Below are 20,083 nucleotides of genomic sequence, written 5' to 3'. Positions count from 1 at the left end.
ACCTCACCCCTACCACCTCACCCCTACCACTCCACCCCTGCCACCTCACCCCTACCACTCCACCCCTGCCACCCCACCCCCTGCCACTCCACCCCTACCACCCCACCCCCTGCCAAACCCACCCCTGCCACCCCACCCCTGCCACCTCACCCCTACCACTCCACCCCTACCACTCCACCCCTACCACTCCACCCTTACCACCCCACCCCTACCACCCCACCCCTACCACCCCACCCCTACCACCCCTGCCACTCCACCCCTACCACCCCACCCCTACCACCCCACCCCTGCCACTCCACCCCTGCCACTCCACCCCTACCACCCCACCCTTACCACTCCACCCCTGCCACCCCATCCCTACCACCCCACCCCTACCACTCCACCCCTGCCACTCCACCCCTGCCACTCCACCCCTACCACCCCACCCCTGCCACTCCACCCCTACCACCCCACCCCTACCACCCCACCCCTACCACCCCTGCCACTCCACCCATACCACTCCACCCCTGCCACCTCACCCTTACCACCCCACCCCTACCACCCCACCCCTACCACCCCTGCCACTCCACCCATACCACTCCACCCCTGCCACCTCACCCTTACCACCCCACCCCTACCACCCCACCCCTACCACCCCTGCCACTCCACCCCTACCACTCCACCCCTACCACTCCACCCCTGCCACTCCACCCCTGCCACCCCTACCACTCCACCCCTACCACTCCACCCCTGCCACTCCACCCCTACCACTCCACCCATACCGCTCCTTCGAATAATATTTTAAACCCAAGAAACCCATTCAATCGTGATACCTAAGAAACGCACGCACCGTGACCACGTGACCCCCTCACCCCCCCCCCAACTTCTTCCGGCCCCCCCCCGCGCGTCCCCCCCGTTACTGCTTCCTGCCCCCCTCTACCTCCCCCCCAACTTCTTCCGGCCCCCCCCCCCATGTTTTCCTGCCCCTTCCCCCCCTACTATTTCCGGCCCCGCCTCTCCGACCTCCACCACTACCACGTGCTGATGCCGTGTTCTTAGTGGCGGTGGTGGTGGTGGTTGTGGTGGTGCTGGTGGTGGTGGTTGTGGTGGTGGTGGTTGTGGTGGTGGTGGTTGTGGTGGTGGTGGTTGTGGTGGTGGTGGTTGTGGTGGTGGTGGTAGTGGTGGTGGTGGTTGTGGTGGTTGTGGTTGTGGTGGTGCTGGTGGTGGTGGTTGTGGTGGTTGTGGTTGTGGTGGTGGTTGTGGTGGTGGTGGTGGTGAATCCATGGGGTCCCGGCCAGGAGAACGTGGAGTAGCCGAGCGGCTCGTAATGGGCGAGCAGAGGGAGGACGCCCCGCACTGTGAGCACGGTGAGTGCCAGGCTATGTGTCCCTTGATGTGAGTATGTGTCTGTGTGTGTGTCTGTGTGTGTGTCTGTGTGTGTCTCTGTGTGTGTCTGTGTGTGTGTGTGTCTGTGTCTGTGTGTCTGTGTGTGTGTCTCTGTGTGTCTGTGTGTGTGTCTGTGTGTGTATGTGTCTGTCTGTGTGTGTCTGTGTATGTGTCTGTGTGTGTGTGTGTCTGTGTGTGTCTGTGTGTGTATGTGTCTGTGTGTGTGTCTGTGTGTGTGTATGTGTCTGTGTGTGTGTATGTGTCTGTGTGTGTATGTGTCTGTCTGTGTGTGTGTCTGTGTGTGTATGTGTCTGTATGTGTGTGTATGTGTCTGTGTGTGTGTATGGGGGCAGTCGCCCTCCAACAACAACGGAGGGCGGAGGAGCGACGCTCAGAACAACAAGCAGAGCTCCGGGTGGCTAAAGCACAGCCGGTTGGCACAGTAGGGGGCACAGGTGGTGCATCAGCCAGTCATCTCAGTCAGTCGACCCGTGGCACCTGGGTCTGCCCCGTGACCTCCTGCCAGCGGGCGTTCGACACTTCACGTGGCCTCAGGGTGCACATAGCCTGGCACAAGCGTCGTGGTGACGTCACCGCCACTTAGTGGCGAATGGCGGTTGTTGTTTGTGTGTGTCTTTGTGTAGTGTAGTAGTGTAGTGTATAGTGTAGTAGTGTATAGTGTAGTGGTAGTGTAGTAGTGTAGAGTGTAGTAGTGTATAGTGTAGTAGTGTATAGTGTAGGGAGTAGTGTGTAGTGTAGTGTGTAGTATAGTAGTGTATAGTGTAGTGTATAGAATAGTAGTGTATAGTGTAGTGTATAGAATAGTAGTGTATTGTGTAGTGTAGTAGTGTATAGTGTAGTGTATAGTGTAGTGTAGTAGTGTATAGTGTAGTGTATAGTGCAGTGTAGTAGTGGTTAGTGTATAGTATAGTAGTGTATAGTGTAGTGTATAGAATTGTAGTGTATTGTGTAGTGTAGTAGTGTATAGTGTAGTGTATAGTGTAGTGTAGTAGTGTATAGTGTAGTGTAGTAGTGTATAGTGTTGTAGTGTATAGTATAGTGTAGTAGTGTATAGTATAGTGTAGTAGTGTATAGTGTAGTGTAGTAGTGTAGTAGTGTATAGTGTAGTGTATAGTGTAGTGTAATAGTGTAGTGTAGTAGTTTATAGTGTAGTAGTGTATAGTGTAGTGTAGTAGTGTATAGTGTAGTGTAGTGTATAGTGTAGTAGTGTATAGTGTAGTGTATAGTGCAGTGTAGTAGTGGTTAGTGTATAGTATAGTAGTGTAGTAGTGTGTAGTGTATAGTGTAGTGTATAGTGTAGTGTAGTAGTGGTTAGCGCTACGCTGCGCTACGAACCCGGTGACCCGAGTTCGATTCCCGCTCACGGCCAACACAACCACAGTGACAGCGATTATCTGAACCGGTCCTGCGCCTCCCCTAGGTCGACTCAGCCTCAAATGAGTACCTGCTACAGGCTACCTTTGGGAGTTTTGACTGTGTCTCAGCACTTGCCCCTACAGCCCTGCCAGAGGCTACCTGGGGGAGCTTTGTCTGCGTCTCAGCACTTGCCCCTACAGCCCTGCCAGAGGCTACCTGGGGCAGCTTTGTCTGCGTCTCAGCACTTGCCCCTACAGCCCTGCTAGAGGCTACCTGGGGGAGCTTTGTCTGTGTCTCAGAACTTGCCCCCTGCAGCCCTGCCAGAGGCTACCTGGGGGAGCTTTGTCTGTGTCTCAGCACTTGCCCCTACGGCCCTGCCAGAGGCTACCTGGGGGAGCTTTGTCTGTCTCTCAGCACTTGCCCCTGCAGCCCTGCTAGAGGCTTCCTGGGGGAGCTTTGTCTGTGTCTCAGCACTTGCCCCTACAGCCCTGCCAGAGGCTACCTGGGGGAGCTTTGTCTGTGTCTCAGCACTTGCCCCTGCAGCCCTGCCAGAGCCTTCCTGGGGGAGCTTTGTCTGTGTCTCAGCACTTGCCCCTACAGCCCTGCTAGAGGCTACCTGGGGGAGCTTTGTCTGCGTCTCAGCACTTGCCCCTACAGCCCTGCTAGAGGCTACCTGGGGGAGCTTTGTCTGTGTCTCAGCACTTGCCCCTACAGCCCTGCTAGAGGCTACCTGGGGGAGCTTTGTCTGTGTCTCAGCACTTGCCCCCTACAGCCCTGCCAGAGGCTACTTGGGGGAGCTTTGTCTGTGTCTCAGCACTTGCCCCCTACAGCCCTGTTAGAGGCTACCTGGGGGAGCTTTGTCTGTGTCTCAGCACTTGCCCCCTACAGCCCTGTTAGAGGCTACCTGGGGGAGCTTTGTCTGCGTCTCAGCACTTGCCCCTACAGCCCTGCTAGAGGCTACCTGGGGGAGCTTTGTCTGCGTCTCAGCACTTGCCCCCTGCAGCCCTGCTAGAGGCTACCTGGGGGAGCTTTTTCTGTCTCAGCACTTGCCCCTACAGCCCTGCTAGTGGCTACCTGGGGAGCTTTGTCTGTGTCTCAGCACTTGCCCCTACATCCCTGCCAGAGGCTACCTGGGGGAGCTTTTTCTGTCTCAGCACTTGCCCCTACAGCCCTGCTAGAGGCTGCCTGGGGTAGCTTTGTGTCTCAGCACTTGCCCTACGGCCCTGCCAGAGGCTACCTGGGGGAGCTTTGTCTGCGTCTCAGCACTTGCCCCTACAGCCCTGCTAGAGGCTACCTGGGGGAGCTTTGTCTGCGTCTCAGCACTTGCCCCTACAGCCCTGCCAGAGGCTACCTGGGGGAGCTTTGTCTGTGTCTCAGCACTTGCCCCTACAGCCCTGCTATAGGCTACCTGGGGGAGCTTTGTCTGTGTCTCAGCACTTGCCCCTACAGCCCTGCCAGAGGCTACATGGGGGAGCTTTGTCTGTGTCTCAGCACTTGCCCCTACAGCCCTGCTAGAGGCTACCTGGGGGAGCTTTGTCTGTATCTCAGCACTTGCCCCTACAGCCCTGCCAGAGGCTACATGGGGGAGCTTTGTCTGTGTCTCAGCACTTGCCCCTACAGCCCTGCTAGAGGCTACCTGGGGGAGCTTTGTCTGTGTCTCAGCACTTGCCCCTACAGCCCTGCCAGAGGCTACCTGGGGGAGCTTTGTCTGTGTCTCAGCACTTGGCCATACAACCCTGCTAGAGGCTACCTGGGGGAGCTTTGTCTGTGTCTCAGCACTTGCCCCTACAGCCCTGCTAGAGGCTACCTGGGGGAGCTTTGTCTGTGTCTCAGCACTTGCCCCTACAGCCCTGCCAGAGGCTACCTGGGGGAGCTTTGTCTGCGTCTCAGCACTTGCCCCTACGGCCCTGCCAGAGGCTACCTGGGGGAGCTTTGTCTGCGTCTCAGCACTTGCCCCTACGGCCCTGCTAGAGGCTACCTGGGGGAGCTTTGTCTGTGTCTCAGCACTTGCCCCCTACAGCCCTGCCAGAGGCTACCTGGGGGAGCTTTATCTGTGTCTCAGCACTTGCCCCTGCAGCCCTGCTAGAGGCTACCTTGGAAAGCTTTGTCTGTGTCTCAGCACTTGCCCCCTACAGCCCTGCTAGAGGCTACCTGGGGGGAGCTTTGTCTGTGTCTCAGCACTTGCCCCCTACAGCCCTGCCAGAGGCTACCTGGGGGAGCTTTGTCTGTGTCTCAGCACTTGCCCCCTACAGCCCTGCCAGAGGCTACCTGGGGGAGCTTTGTCTGCGTCTCAGCACTTGCCCCCTACAGCCCTGCTAGAGGCTACCTGGGGGAGCTGTACCTCTAGCTGTGTGCCGTGCTGCTGCTGCTGCTGCCACCACCCTCCCCTTAGGACCCACGCTGCTGTTCTCCCAGCGACGAGGTGGAGGTGGAAGAAGAGGAGGAGGAGGTGGTGGTGGTGGAGGTGTTGGTGGAGGTGGTGGACGTGGAAGAAGAGGTGGAGGTGGTGGTGGAGGTGGTGGTGGTGGAGGTGGTGGTGGAAGAAGAGGTGGACGTGGAAGAAGAGGTGGAGGTGGTGGTGGAGGAGGTGGTGGAGGTGGAAGAAGAGGAGGTGATGAGGAGGAGGATGATGAGGATGAGGAGGAGGATGATGAGGACGTGCCTCCCAGGTGGTGTTGTTCTTTGCGTGTGCCGCTAGCAGGGACCGAAACGGCTGCGGCTTCTACCGACGCCTGGAAGACCACGAGCGGTGGCTGCAGGTGCAGTTTCAACATCAACAACAACATCATCATCATCATGAGCATCATCATCGTCATCATCACCGCCATCATCACCACCAGCACCAAGCGTGCAGACAGAAGTGACCAGCTGCCGCACCACCCGGCTTGTGTTTTCAGGCGCGTGAGGAGCGCCCGCTGATCGCTCCAAGCTCCTCCCCAGGGACCGCTTCAGCCACGCCCAGTACGCTGAGCGGTGAGTGGGTGGGTGAGTGGGTGGGTGGGTGGGTGAGTGGGTGAGTGGGTGGGTGAGTGAGTGGGTGGGTGAGTGGGTGGGTGGGGGAGTGGGTGAGTGAGTGGGTGGGTGGGGGAGTGGGTGAGTGGGTGGGTGAGTGGGTGGGTGAGTGGGTGGGTGAGTGGGTGAGTGAGTGAGTGAGTGGGTGGGTGGGGGAGTGGGTGGGTGAGTGGGTGGGTGGGTGGGTGAGTGGGTGGGTGAGTGGGTGGGTGGGTGGGTGAGTGGGTGGGTGAGTGGGTGGGTGAGTGAGTGGGTGAGTGGGTGAGTGAGTGGGTGGGTGGGGGAGTGGGTGAGTGGGTGGGTGAGTGGGTGGGTGAGTGGGTGGGTGAGTGGGTGGGTGAGTGGGTGAGTGGGTGAGTGGGTGGGTGAGTGGGTGAGGGAGTGGGTGAGTGGGTGGGTGGGTGAGTGGGTGGGTGGGTGGGTGAGTGAGTGAGTGGGTGGGTGGGGGAGTGGGTAGGTGGGTGAGTGGGTGGGTGAGTGGGTGGGTGAGTGGGTGGTTGGGTGAGTGGGTGAGTGGGTGGGTGGGTGAGTGGGTGGGTGGGTGAGTGGGTGGGTGGGTGGGTGGGTGAGTGGGTGGGTGGGTGAGTGGGTGGGTGGGTGAGTGGGTGGGTGGGTGAGTGGGTGGGTGGGTGGGTGAGTGGGTGGGTGAGTGGGTGGGTGAGTGGGTGGGTGGGTGAGTGGGTGGGTGGGTGAGTGGGTGGGTGGGTGAGTGGGTGAGTGGGTGGGTGAGTGGGTGAGTGGGTGGGTGAGTGGGTGGGTGGGTGGGTGAGTGGGTGGGTGGGTGAGTGGGTGGGTGGGTGTGTGGGTGGGTGGGTGAGTGGGTGAGTGGGTGGGTGAGTGGGTGAGTGGGTGGGTGAGTGGTGGGTGAGTGGGTGGGTGAGTGAGTGAGTGGGTGGGTGGTGAGTGGGTGGGTGTGTGGTGAGTGGGTGAGTGAGTGAGTGGGGGGGTGAGTGGGTGGGTGGGTGGGGAGTGAGTGGGTGGGTGAGTGGGTGGGTGAGGGTTGGTGAGTGAGTGGGTGGGTGGTGGGTGGGTGGGTGGTGGGTGGGTGGGTGGGGGGGGTGGGTGATGGGGTGGGTGGGGGTGGTGGTGGGTGGGTGGGTGGGTGGGTGGGTGAGTGAGTTGGTGAGTGGGTGAGGAGTGAGTGAGTGGGTGGGGGAGTGAGTGGGTGTGAGTGAGTGGGTGAGTGGGTGAGTGGATGAGTGGGTGAGTGAGTGGGTAGGTAGGTGAGTGAGTGGGTGGGTGGGTGAGTGGGTGGGTGGGTGGGGGTGGGGTGGGTGGGTGGGGGTGGGTTGGGTGTGGTGTGAGTGGGTGGGTGAGGTGGGTGGGTGGGTGGGTGAGTGAGTGGAGTGAGTGGGTGGGTGGATGAGTGGGTGGGTGGGTGAGTGGGTGAGTGAGTGGGTGAGGGAGTGGGTGGGTGAGTGGGTGGGTGGGTGAGGGAGTGGGTGAGTGAGTGCGTGGGTGAGTGGATGGGTGGGTGAGGGAGTGGGTGAGTGGGTGAGTGGGTGGGTGGGTGAGTGAGTGGGTGACTGGGTGGGTGAGTGAGTGGGTGAGTGGGTGAGTGAGTGGGTGGGTGGGTGGGTGAGTGAGTGGGTGAGTGGGTGGGTGGATGAGTGGGTGGGTGGGTGAGTGGGTGAGTGAGTGGGTGAGGGAGGGAGTGGGTGGGTGGGGGAGTGGGTGGGTGAGTGAGTGGGTGAGTGGGTGGGTGGGTGAGGGAGTGGGTGAGTGGGTGGGTGGGTGGGTGAGTGAGTGGGTGAGTGGGTGTGTGAGTGAGTGGGTGAGGGGTGGGTGGGTGGGTGAGGGAGTGAGTGAGTGAGTGAGTGGGTGGGTGAGTGGGTGGGTGGGTGAGTGTGTGAGTGGGTGAGGGAGTGGGTGGGTGGGTGGGTGAGGGTGGGTGGTTGAGGGAGTGAGTGAGTGGGTGAGTGGGTGGATGAGTGAGTTGGTGAGTGGGTGAGGAAGTGAGTGAGTGGGTGAGGGAGTGAGTGGGTGAGGGAGTGAGTGAGTGGGTGAGTGGGTGGGTGGGTGAGTGAGTGGGTGGGTGCGGGAGTGGGTGAATGGGTGGGTGAGTGAGTGGGTGGGTCAGTGGGTGGGTGGGTGGGTGAGTGAGTGGGTGAGTGAGTGGGTGGGTGGGTGAGTGGGTGAGTGAGTGGGTGGGTGGTTGAGTGAGTGAGTGGGTGGGTGGGTGAGTGGGTGGGTGGGTGAGTAAGTGGGTGGGTGAGTGGGTGGGTGAGTGGGTGAGTGAGTGGGTGGGTGGTTGAGTGAGTGAGTGGGTGGGTGGGTGAGTGGGTGGGTGGGTGAGTAAGTGGGTGGGTGAGTGGGTGGGTGAGTGGGTGGGTGAGTGAGTGGGTAGGTGAGTAGGTGAGTGAGTGGGTGAGTGAGTGGGTGAGTGGGTGAGTGGGTGAGTGAGTGGGTGGGTGGGTGAGTAAGTGGGTGAGTGAGTGGGTGAGTGAGTGGGTGGGTGAGTGGGTGGGTGAGTGGGTGGGTGGGTGAGGGAGTGAGTGAGTGAGTGAGTGGGTGGGTGAGTGGGTGGGTGGGTGAGTGTGTGAGTGGGTGAGGGAGTGGGTGGGTGGGTGGGTGAGGGTGGGTGGTTGAGGGAGTGAGTGAGTGGGTGAGTGGGTGGATGAGTGAGTTGGTGAGTGGGTGAGGAAGTGAGTGAGTGGGTGAGGGAGTGAGTGGGTGAGGGAGTGAGTGAGTGGGTGAGTGGGTGGGTGGGTGAGTGAGTGGGTGGGTGCGGGAGTGGGTGAATGGGTGGGTGAGTGAGTGGGTGGGTCAGTGGGTGGGTGGGTGGGTGGGTGAGTGAGTGGGTGGTGGTTGAGTGAGTGAGTGGGTGGGTGGGTGGGTGAGTGGGTGGGTGGGGAGTAAGTGGGTGGGTGAGTGGGTGGGTGAGTGGGTGAGTGAGTGGGTGGGTGGTTGAGTGAGTGAGTGGGTGGGTGGGTGAGTGGGTGGGTGGGTGAGTAAGTGGGTGGGTGAGTGGGTGGGTGAGTGGGTGGGTGAGTGAGTGGGTAGGTGAGTGGGTGAGTGAGTGGGTGAGTGAGTGGGTGAGTGGGTGAGTGGGTGAGTGAGTGGGTGGGTGGGTGAGTAAGTGGGTGAGTGAGTGGGTGAGTGAGTGGGTGGGTGAGTGGGTGGGTGAGTGGGTGGGTGAGTGAGTGGGTAGGTGAGTGAGTGGGTGAGTGGGTGGGTGGGTGGGTGAGTGAGTGGGTGAGTGGGTGGGTGAGGGAGTGAGTGTGATGAATGAGTGGTGGGTGGATGAGTGGGTGGGTGAGTGAGTGGGTGAGTGGGTGGGTGGGTGAGTGAGTGAGTGAGTGGGTGGGTTGGTGGGGGAGTGGGTGGGTGAGTGAGTGGGTGAGTGGGTGAGGGAGTGGGTGAGTGGGTGGGTGGGTGAGTGAGTGGGTGAGTGGGTGAGTGAGTGGGTGAGTGGATGGGTGAGTGAGTGAGTGGGTGGGTGTGTGAGTGAGTGGGTGAGTGGGTGGGTGGGTGGGTGAGGGAGTGAGTGAGTGGGTGGGTGGGTGGGTGAGGGAGTGGGTGTGGGTGAGTGGGTGGGTGGGTGAGTGAGTGGGTGGGTGAGGGAGTGAGTGGGTGGGTGGGTGAGTGGTTGAGGGAGTGAGTGGGTGGGTGAGTGGGTGGGTGAGTGAGTTGGTGAGTGGGTGAGTGGGTGGGTGAGTGAGTGAGTGGGTGGGTGGGTGGGTGGGTGAGTGGGTGGGTGAGTGGGTGGGTGGGTGAGTGAGTGAGTGGGTGGGTGGGTGAGTGGGTGGATGAGTGAGTTGGTGAGTGGGTGAGGAAGTGAGTGAGTGGGTGAGGGAGTGAGTGGGTGAGGGAGTGGGTGAGTGGGTGGGTGAGTGAGTGGGTGGGTGGGTGGGTGAGTGGGTGGGTGAGTGGGTGGGTGAGTGAGTGGGTGGGTGGGTGAGTGAGTGAGTGGGTGGGTGGGTGAGTGGTGGGAGTGAGGTGGTGAGTGGGTGGTTGGGTGAGGAAGTGAGTGAGTGGGTGAGGGAGTGAGTGGGTGAGGGAGTGAGTGGGTGAGTGAGTGAGTGGGTGAGTGGGTGGGTGGGTGAGTGAGTGGGTGAGGGAGTGGGTGGGTGGGTGGGTGGGTGAGGGTGGGTGGTTGAGGGAGTGAGTGAGTGGGTGAGTGGGTGGATGAGTGAGTTGGTGAGTGGGTGGAGGAAGTGAGTGAGTGGGTGAGGGAGTGAGTGGGTGAGGGAGTGAGTGGGTGAGGGAGTGAGTGAGTGGGTGAGTGGGTGGGTGGGTGAGTGAGTGGGTGGGTGCGGGAGTGGGTGAATGGGTGGGTGAGTGAGTGGGTGGGTGAGTGGGTGGGTGGGTGGGTGAGTGAGTGGGTGAGTGAGTGGGTGGGTGAGTGGGTGAGTGAGTGGGTGGGTGGTTGAGTGAGTGAGTGGGTGGGTGGGTGAGTGGGTGGGTGGGTGAGTAAGTGGGTGGATGAGTGGGTGGGTGAGTGGGTGAGTGAGTGGGTGGGTGGTTGAGTGAGTGAGTGGGTAGGTGGGTGAGTGGGTGGGTGGGTGAGTAAGTGGGTGGGTGAGTGGGTGGGTGAGTGGGTGGGTGAGTGGGTGGGTGAGTGAGTGGGTAGGTGAGTGGGTGAGTGAGTGGGTGAGTGAGTGGGTGGGTGAGTGGGTGAGTGAGTGGGTGGGTGGGTGAGTAAGTGGGTGAGTGAGTGGGTGGGTGAGTGGGTGGGTGAGTGGGTGGGTGAGTGAGTGGGTAGGTGAGTGAGTGGGTGAGTGGGTGGGTGGGTGAGTGAGTGGGTGAGTGGGTGGGTGAGGGAGTGAGTGGATGAATGAGTGAGTGGGTGGATGAGTGGGTGGGTGAGTGAGTGGGTGAGTGGGTGGGTGGGTGAGTGAGTGAGTGAGTGGGTGGGTGGGTTGGTGGGGAGTGGGTGGGTGAGTGAGTGGGTGGGTGGGTGGGTGAGGGGTGGGTGAGTGGGTGAGGGAGGGGGGTGGGTGAGTGGGTGGGTGGGTGAGTGAGTGGGTGAGTGAGTGGGTGAGTGGATGGGTGAGTGAGTGAGTGGGTGGGTGTGTGAGTGAGTGGGTGAGTGGGTGGGTGAGTGAGTGAGTGGGTGGGTGGGTGGGTGGGTGAGTGGGTGGGTGAGTGGGTGGGTGGGTGGGTGGGTGGGTGAGTGAGTGAGTGGGTGGGTGGGTGAGTGGGTGGATGAGTGAGTTGGTGAGTGGGTGAGGAAGTGAGTGAGTGAGTGGGTGAGGGAGTGAGTGGGTGAGGGAGTGGGTGAGTGGGTGGGTGAGTGAGTGAGTGGGTGGGTGGGTGGGTGAGTGGGTGGGTGAGTGAGTGGGTGGGTGGGTGAGTGAGTGAGTGGGTGGGTGGGTGAGTGGGTGGATGAGTGAGTTGGTGAGTGGGTGAGGAAGTGAGTGAGTGGGTGAGGGAGTGAGTGGGTGAGGGAGTGAGTGGGTGAGTGAGTGAGTGGAGTGGGTGGGTGGGTGAGGTGAGTGAGTGGGGTGATGTGGGTGAGTGGGTGGGTGAGTGAGTGAGTGAGTGGGTGAGTGGAGTGAGTGAGTGAGTGGGTGGGTGGGTGAGTGGGTGGGTGAGTGAGTGAGTGGGTGGGTGGGTGGGTGAGTGAGTGGGTGGGTGGGTGGGTGAGGGATTAAGTGAGTGAGTGGGTGGGTGAAGGAGTGAGTGGGTGGGTGAGTGGGTGAGTGAGTGGGTGGGTGAGTGAGTGGGTGAGTGAGTGAGTGAGTGGGTGAGTGGGTGGGTTGAGTTGGTGAGTGGGTGAGTGGGTGGGTGGGTGAGTGAGTGAGTGGGTGGGTGGGTGAGTGGGTGGATGAGTGAGTTGGTGAGTGGGTGAGGAAGTGAGTGAGTGGGTGAGGAGTGAGTGGGTGAGGGAGTGAGTGAGTGGGTGAGTGGGTGGGTGGGTGAGTGAGTGGGGTGGGGTGCGGGAGTGGGTGAATGGGTGGGTGAGTGAGTGGGTGAGTGAGTGGGTGGGTGAGTGGGTGAGTGAGTGGGTGGGTGGTTGAGTGAGTGAGTGGGTGGGTGGGTGAGTGGGTGGGTGGGTGAGTAAGTGGGTGGATGAGTGGGTGGTGGGTGAGTGGGTGGAGTGGGTGGGTGGTTGAGTGAGTGAGTGGGTAGGTGGGTGAGTGGGTGGGTGGGTGAGTAAGTGGGTGGGTGAGTGGGTGGGTGAGTGGGTGGGTAGGTGAGTGGGTGAGTGAGTGGGTGAGTGAGTGGGTGGGTGAGTGGGTGAGTGAGTGGGTGAGTGAGTGGGTGGGTGGGTGAGTAAGTGGGTGAGTGAGTGGGTGAGTGAGTGGGGGGTGAGGTGGGTGGGTGAGTGGGTGGGTGAGGTGAGTGGGTAGGTGAGTGAGTGGGTGAGTGGGTGGGTGGGTGAGTGAGTGCGTGAGTGGGTGGGTGAGGGAGTGAGTGGATGAATGAGTGAGTGGGTGGATGAGTGGGTGGGTGAGTGAGTGGGTGAGTGGGTGGGTGGGTGAGTGAGTGAGTGAGTGGGTGGGTTGGTGGGGGAGTGGGTGGGTGAGTGAGTGGGTGGGTGGGTGGGTGAGGGAGTGGGTGAGTGGGTGAGGGAGTGGGTGAGTGGGTGGGTGGGTGAGTGAGTGGGTGAGTGAGTGGGTGAGTGGATGGGTGAGTGAGTGAGTGGGTGGGTGTGTGAGTGAGTGGGTGAGTGGGTGGGTGGGTGGGTGAGGGAGTGAGTGAGTGGGTGGGTGGGTGAGTGGGTGGGTGGGTGAGTGGGTGGGTGGGTGAGTGGGTGGGTGGGTGAGTGAGTGGGTGGGTGAGGGAGTGAGTGGGTGGGTGGGTGAGTGGTTGAGGGAGTGAGTGGGTGGGTGAGTGGGTGGGTGAGTGAGTTGGTGAGTGGGTGAGGGAGTGGGTGAGTGGGTGGGTGAGTGAGTGAGTGAGTGGGTGGGTGGGTGGGTGGGTGAGTGGGTGGGTGAGTGGGTGGGTGGGTGAGTGAGTGAGTGAGTGGGTGGGTGGGTGAGTGGGTGGATGAGTGAGTTGGTGAGTGGGTGAGGAAGTGAGTGAGTGAGTGGGTGAGGGAGTGAGTGGGTGAGGGGAGTGGGTGAGTGGGTGGGTGAGTGAGTGAGTGGGTGGGTGGGTGGGTGAGTGGGTGGGTGAGTGAGTGGGTGGGTGGGTGAGTGAGTGAGTGGGTGGGTGGGTGAGTGGGTGGATGAGTGTGTGGTGGGTGAGGTGAGGAGTGAGTGAGTGGGTGAGGTAGTGAGTGGGTGTTGAGTGAGTGGGTGGGTGGGTGAGTGAGTGGGTGGGTGAGTGGGTGGGTGGGTGGGTGAGTGAGTGAGTGAGTGGGTGGGTGAGTGGGTGGGTGAGTGAGTGAGTGGGTGGGTGGGTGGGTGAGTGAGTGGGTGGGTGGGTGGGTGAGGGATTAAGTGAGTGAGTGGGTGGGTGAAGGAAGTGAGTGGGTGGGTGAGTGGGTGAGTGAGTGGGTGGGTGAGTGAGTGGGTGAGTGAGTGAGTGAGTGTGTGGGTGAGTGGGTGGGTGAGTTGGTGAGTGGGTGAGTGGGTGGGTGAGGGAGTGAGTGGGTGGGTGGGTGGGTGGGTGGGTGGGGTGAGTGGGTGGGTGGGTGAGTGGGTGAGTGAGTGAGTGGGTGAGTGAGTGAGTGAGTGGGTGGGTGAGGGGGTGAGTGAGTGAGTGGGTGGGTGAGGGAGTGAGTGGGTGGGTGGGTGAGTGAGTGGGTGAGTGAGTGAGTGGGTGGGTGGGTGAGTGGGTGGGTGAGGGAGTGAGTGGGTGGGTGAGTGAGTGAGTGAGTGGGTGAGGGAGTGAGTGAGTGAGTGAGTGGGTGAGTGAGTTGGTGAGGGGGTGAGGGAGTGGGTGGGTGGGTGGGTGAGTGAGTGAGTGAGTGGGTGAGTGGGTGGGTGGGTGAGTGGGTGAGTGAGTGAGTGAGTGGGTGGGTGAGGGGGTGAGTGAGTGAGTGGGTGGGTGAAGGAGTGAGTGGGTGAATTAGTGAGTGGATGGGTGGGTGAGGGAGTGAGTGAGTGGGTGGGTGAGTGAGTTGGTGAGTGGGTGAGGGAGTGGGTGAGTGGGTGGGTGGGTGAGTGAATGAGTGGGTGATTGAGTGGGTGAGTGAGTGAGTGGGTAGGTGGGTGAGTGGGTGGGTGAGTGGGTGAGTGAGTGGGTGGGTGAGGGGGTGAGGGGTGAGTGGGTGGGTGAGGGAGTGAGTGGGTGGGTGAGTGGGTGAGTGAGTGGGTGGGTGAGTGAGTGAGTGGGTGGGTGAGGGAGTGAGTATGAATGAGTGTATGAGTGAGTGAGTGAGTGTATGAATGAGTGTATGAGTGAGTGAGTGTATGAGTGAGGGAGTGAGGGAGTGTATGAGTGAGTGAGTGTATGAGTGAGTGTATGAGTGAGTGAGTATGAATGAGTGTGTGAGTGAGTGAGTGTATGAGTGAGTGTATGAGTGAGTGTGTGAGTGAGTGTATGAGTGAGTGAGTGTATGAGTGAGTGAGTGTATGAGTGAGTGAGTGTATGAGTGAGTGAGTGTATGAGTGAGTGAGTGTATGAGTGAGTGAATGAGTGAGTATATGAGTGAGTGAGTGTATGAGTGAGTGAGTGTGTGAGTGAGTGAGTGTGTGAGTGAGTGAGTGTATGAGTGAGTGTATGAATGAATGAGTGAGTGTATGAGTGAGTTAGTGAGTGAGTGAATGAATGAGTGAGTGAGTGTGAGTGTATGAGTGAGTGTATGAGTGAGTGTATGAGTGAGTGTATGAGTGAGTGTATGAGTGAGTGAGTGTATGAGTGAGTGTATGAGTGAGTGAGTGTATGAATGAGTGAGTGAGTGTGAGTGTATGAGTGAGTGTGTGAGTGAGTGTATGAGTGAGTGAGTGTGAGTGTATGTGTGAGTGAGTGTATGAGTGAGTGAGTGTATGAGTGAGTGAGTGTATGAGTGAGTGAGTGTATGAGTGAGTGAGTGTATGAGTGAGTGAGTGTATGAGTGTATGAGTGAGTGAGTGTATGAGTGAGTATATGAGTGAGTGAGTGTATGAGTGAGTGAGTGTTTGAGTGAGTGAGTGAGTGTATGAGTAAGTGAGTGTATGAGTGAGTGTGTGAGTGAGTGAGTGTATGAGTGAGTGAGTGTATGAATGAGTGTATGAATGAATGAGTGTATGAGTGAGTGAGTGAGTGTATGAGTGAGTGAGTGTATGAGTGAGTGAGTGTATGAGTGAGTGAGTGTATGAGTGAGTGTATGAGGTGAGTGAGTGTATGAGTGAGTGAGTGAGTGTATGAGTGAGTGTAGTGAGTGAGTGTATGAGTGAGTGTATGAGTGAGTGAGTGTATGAGTGAGTGAGTGTATGAGTGAGTGTATGAGTGAGTGTATGAGTGAGTGTATGAGTGAGTGTATGAGTGAGTGAGTGTATGAGTGAGTGTATGAGTGGAGTGAGTGTATGAGTGTATGAGTGAGTGTATGAGTGAGTGTATGAGTGAGTGTATGAGTGTATGAGTGAGTGTATGAGTGAGTGTGTGAGTGTATGAGTGAGTGTGTGAGTGAGTGAGTGTATGAGTGAGTGAGTGTATGAGTGAGTGAGTGAGTGTATGAGTGAGTGTGTGAGTGAGTGAGTGTGAGTGAGTGAGTGTGTGAGTGAGTGAATGTATGAGTGAGTGAGTGAGTGTATGAGTGAGTGAGTGTATGAGTGAGTGAGTGTATGAGTAAGTGAGTGAGTGTATGAGTGAGTGTATGAGTGAGTGAGTGTATGAGTGAGTGAGTGTATGAGTTAGTGTGTGTATGAGTGAGTGTATGAGTGAGTGTATGAGTGAGTGAGTGTATGAGTGAGTGAGTGTATGAGTGAGTGTATGAGTGAGTGTATGAGTGAGTGAGTGTATGAGTGAGTTTATGAGTGAGTGAGTGAGTGTATGAGTGAGTGTATGAGTGAGTGTATGAGTGAGTGTGTGACTGAGTGAGTGTATGAGTGAGTGAGTGAGTGTATGAGTGAGTGTATGAGTGAGTGAGTGTATGAGTGTGTGAGTGAGTGTATGAGTGAGTGTATGAGTGAATGAGTGTATGAGTGAGTTTATGAGTGAGTGAGTGAGTGTATGAGTGAGTGTATGAGTGAGTGTGTGACTGAGTGAGTGTATGAGTGAGTGTATGAGTGAGTGAGTGTGTGAGTGAGTGTGTGAGTGAGTGTGTGAGTGAGTGAGTGTATGAGTGAGTGAGTGTATGAGTGTGTGAGTGTATGAGTGAGTGTATGAGTGAGTGAGTGTGTGAGTGAGTGTGTGAGTGAGTGAGTGTATGAGTGAGTGAGTGAGTGTGTGAGTGAGTGAGTGTGTGAGTGAGTGAGTGAGTGTGTGAGTGAGTGAATGTATGAGTGATTGAGTGTATGAGTGAGTGTATGAGTGAGTGAGTGTGTGAGTGTATGACTGAGTGAGTGTATGAGTGAGTGAGTGTGTGAGTGAGTGAGTGTATGAGTGAGTGAGTATATGAGTGAGTGAGTGAGTGTATGAGTGAGTGTATGAGTGAGTGTATGAGTGAGTATGAGTGAGTGTATGAGTGGTGTATGAGTGAGTGTATGAGTGAGTGTATGAGTGAGTGAGTGTATGAGTGAGTGTATGAGTGAGTGTATGAGTGAGTGTATGAGTGAGTGAGTGTATGAGTGAGTGTATGAGTGAGTGAGTATATGAGTGAGTGAGTGAGTGTATGACTGAGTGAGTGTATGAGTGAGTGTATGAGTGAGTGAGTGAGTGTATGAGTGAGTGTATGAGTGTATGAGTTAGTGAAGTGAGTGAGTGTGTTAGTGAGTGTGTTAGTGAGTGAGTGAGTGAGTGAGTGTGTGAGTGAGTGTGTGAGTGAGTGTATGAGTGAGTGAGTGTATGAGTGAGTGTATGAGTGAGTGTATGAGTGAGTGTATGAGTGAGTGTATGAGTGAGTGTATGAGTGAGTGAGTGTATGAGTGAGTATATGAGTGAGTGAGTGTATGAGTGAGTGTATGAGTGAGTGAGTGTATGAGTGAGTGTATGAGTGAGTGTATGAGTGAGTGAGTGAGTGTGTTAGTGAGTGTATGAGTGAGTGAGTGGTGAGTGAGTGGTGAGTGAGTGGTGAGTGAGTGGTGAGTGAGTGGGTGAGTCGGTGGGTGAGTGAGTGAGTGGGTGAGTGAGTGAGTGAGTGGGTGAGTGTGTGAGTGAGTGAGTGTATGAGTGAGTGAGTGTATGAGTGAGTGTATGAGTGAGTGAGTGAGTGAGTGAGTGTATGAGTGAGTGAGTGAGTGTATGAGTTAGTGAGTGAGTGTGTCAGTGAGTGTATGAGTGAGTGAGTGAGTGTATGAGTGAGTGTATGAGTGAGTGTATGAGTGAGTGTATGAGTGAGTGAGTGAGTTTATGAGTGAGTGAGTGTATGAGTGAGTGTATGAGTGAGTGTATGAGTGAGTGAGTGAGTGTATGAGTGAGTGAGTGAGTGTATGAGTGAGTGTATGAGTGAGTGTATGAGTGAGTGAGTGAGTGTATGAGTGAGTGAGTGAGTGTATGAGTGAGTGTGTTAGTGAGTGAGTGAGTGTATGAGTGAGTGAGTATATGAGTGAGTGTATGAGTGAGTGAGTGTATGAGTGTATGAGTGAGTGTATGAGTGAGTATATGAGTGAGTGAGTGTATGAGTGAGTGAGTGAGTGTGTCAGTGAGTGTATGAGTGAGTGTATGAGTGAGTGTATGAGTGAGTGTATGAGTGAGTGAGTGTATGAGTGAGTGAGTGTATGAGTGAGTGAGTGTATGAGTGAGTGAGTGTATGAGTGAGTGAGTGAGTGTATGAGTGAGTGTGTTAGTGAGTGAGTGAGTGTATGAGTGAGTGAGTATATGAGTGAGTGTATGAGTGAGTGAGTGTATGAGTGTATGAGTGAGTGTATGAGTGAGTATATGAGTGAGTGAGTGTATGAGTGAGTGAGTGAGTGTGTCAGTGAGTGTATGAGTGAGTGTATGAGTGAGTGTATGGTGAGTGTATGAGTGAGTGAGTGTATGAGTGAGTGAGTGTATGAGTGAGTGAGTGAGTGTATGAGTGAGTGAGTGTATGAGTGAGTGAGTGTGTTAGTGAGTGTGTTAGTGAGTGTATGAGTGAGTGAGTGTGTTAGTGAGTGAGTGAGTGAGTGTGTTAGTGTGTGTGTTAGTGAGTGTATGAGTGAGTGAGTGTATGAGGTGAGTGTATGAGTGAGTGAGTGTATGAGTGAGTGAGTGAGTGAGTGTATGAGTGAGTGTGTTAGTGAGTGAGTGAGTGAGTGAGTGTGTGAGTGAGTGTGTGAGTGAGTGTATGAGTGAGTGAGTGTATGAGTGAGTGTATGAGTGAGTGTATGAGTGAGTGTATGAGTGAGTGTATGAGTGAGTGTATGAGTGAGTGAGTGTATGAGTGAGTGTATGAGTGAGTGTATGAGTGAGTGTATGAGTGAGTGTATGAGTGAGTGAGTGAGTGTATGAGTGAGTGAGTATATGAGTGAGTGAGTGTATGAGTGTGTCAGTGAGTGTATGAGTGTGTCAGTGAGTGTATGAGTGAGTGTATGAGTGTATGAGTGAGTGTATGAGTGTATGAGTGAGTGAGTGAGTGTATGAGTGAGTGAGTGAGTGAGTGTATGAGTGAGTGAGTGTATGAGTGAGTGTATGAGTGAGTGTATGAGTGAGTGTATGAGTGAGTGTATGAGTGAGTGTATGAGTGAGTGAGTGTATGAGTGAGTGTATGAGTGAGTGTATGAGTGAGTGTATGAGTGAGTGAGTGAGTGTATGAGTGAGTGAGTATATGAGTGAGTGAGTGTATGAGTGTGTCAGTGAGTGTATGAGTGTGTTAGTGAGTATATGAGTGAGTGTATGAGTGTATGAGTGAGTGTATGAGTGTATGAGTGAGTGAGTGAGTGTATGAGTGAGTGAGTGTATGAGTGAGTGAGTGTATGAGTGAGTGTATGAGCGACTGACTGAGTGAGTGAGTATATGAGTGAGTGTATGAGTGAGTGTGTTTATGTGAGTGTATGAGTGAGTGAGTGAGTGTATGAGTGAGTGTGTTAGTGAGTGAGTGAGTGAGTGTGTTAGTGAGTGTGTTAGTGAGTGTATGAGTGAGTGAGTAAGTGTGTTAGTGAGTATATGAGTGAGTGAGTGAGTGTATGAGTGAGTATATGAGTGAGTGAGTGAGTGTATGAGTGAGTGTATGAGTGAGTGTATGAGTGAGTGAGTGAGTGAGTGTATGAGTGAGTGTATGAGTTAGTGAGTGAGTGAGTGAGTGTGTTAGTGAGTGTATGAGTGAGTGAGTGTATGAGTGAGTGAGTGTATGAGTGTGTGAGTGAGTGAGTATATGAGTGAGTGTATGAGTGAGTGTGTTAGTGAGTGTATGAGTGAGTGTATGAGTGTATGAGTGAGTGAGTGAGTGTGTTAGTGAGTGAGTATATGAGTTAGTGAGTGAGTGAGTGTGTGAGTGAGTGAGTATATGAGTGTATGAGTGAGTGTGTCAGTGAGTGTGTGAGTATATGAGTGAGTGAGTGTATGAGTGAGTGAGTGAGTGTATGAGTGTGTTAGTGAGTGTGTTAGTGAGTGTGTTAGTGAGTGAGTGAGTGTGTTAGTGAGTATATGAGTGTGTTAGTGAGTGAGTGAGTGTATGAGTGAGTGAGTGAGTGTATGAGTGAGTGAGTGAGTGTATGAGTGAGTGTGTTAGTGAGTGTGTTAGTGAGTGAGTGAGTGTATGAGTGAGTGAGTGAGTGTATGAGTGTGTTAGTGAGTGTGTTAGTGAGTGTGTTAGTGAGTGAGTGAGTGTGTTAGTGAGTGTATGAGTGAGTGTATGAGTGAGTGAGTGAGTGAGTGTGTTAGTGAGTATATGAGTGTGTTAGTGAGTGTATGAGTGTGTTAGTGAGTGTATGAGTGAGTGAGTATATGAGTGAGTGTATGAGTGAGTGTATGAGTGAGTGTATGAGTGAGGTGAGTGTGAGTGAGTGAGTGAGTGTATGAGTGAGTGTATGAGTGAGTGTGTCAGTGAGTGTATGAGTGAGTGAGTGTGTTAGTGAGTGTGTTAGTGAGTGGTTAGTGAGTGAGTGAGTGTGTAGTGAGTGAGTGTGTTAGTGAGTGTATGAGTGAGTGTATGAGTGAGTGAGGTGTGTTAGTGAGTGTTATGAGTGAGTGAGTGTGTTAGTGAGTGTGTTAGTGAGTGAGTCACCCCGTGCCAGGCTGAGCGTGTTATGGAAGCTGCCTCCTCATCAGCGGAGATTCTGCACACAAGTGCCAGCTGCTTTCCTCCTACCCAGAGTGGGAACAGCACCGCCACTGTGAGGGGGAAACACTTCACCGTCCACTTCACCATCACTTCACCATCACTTCACCAACACTTCACCACCACTTCACCCCACTTCACCCACCACTTCACCGTCCACTTCACCGCCACTTCACCACCACTTCACCATCACTTCACCACCACTTCACCGTCACT

At 55.7% G+C, this 20,083-nt stretch overlaps 1 long non-coding RNA gene across 1 annotated transcript; it reads left to right on the top strand.

The window, feature by feature from the left end:
* The first annotated feature begins 5,319 nt into the window (after positions 1-5,319).
* Positions 5,320-19,888, top strand: LOC142923702 (uncharacterized). The gene is made up of 3 exons (XR_012940802.1): positions 5,320-5,501; positions 5,640-5,715; positions 19,824-19,888. It is a non-coding gene; the product is annotated as an uncharacterized LOC142923702 (long non-coding RNA).
* Positions 19,889-20,083: the final 195 nt, after the last annotated feature.

Source organism: Petromyzon marinus, unplaced genomic scaffold, assembly GCF_048934315.1.
Source record: "Petromyzon marinus isolate PM22_M1 ecotype Great Lakes invasive population unplaced genomic scaffold, UKy_Petmar_22M1.pri1.0 PM_Scaffold_59, whole genome shotgun sequence".
NCBI classification, from domain to species: domain Eukaryota; kingdom Metazoa; phylum Chordata; class Hyperoartia; order Petromyzontiformes; family Petromyzontidae; genus Petromyzon; species Petromyzon marinus.
Note: the sequence above shows the minus strand (reverse complement) of the source record. Positions and strands in the feature narration are given on the sequence as shown.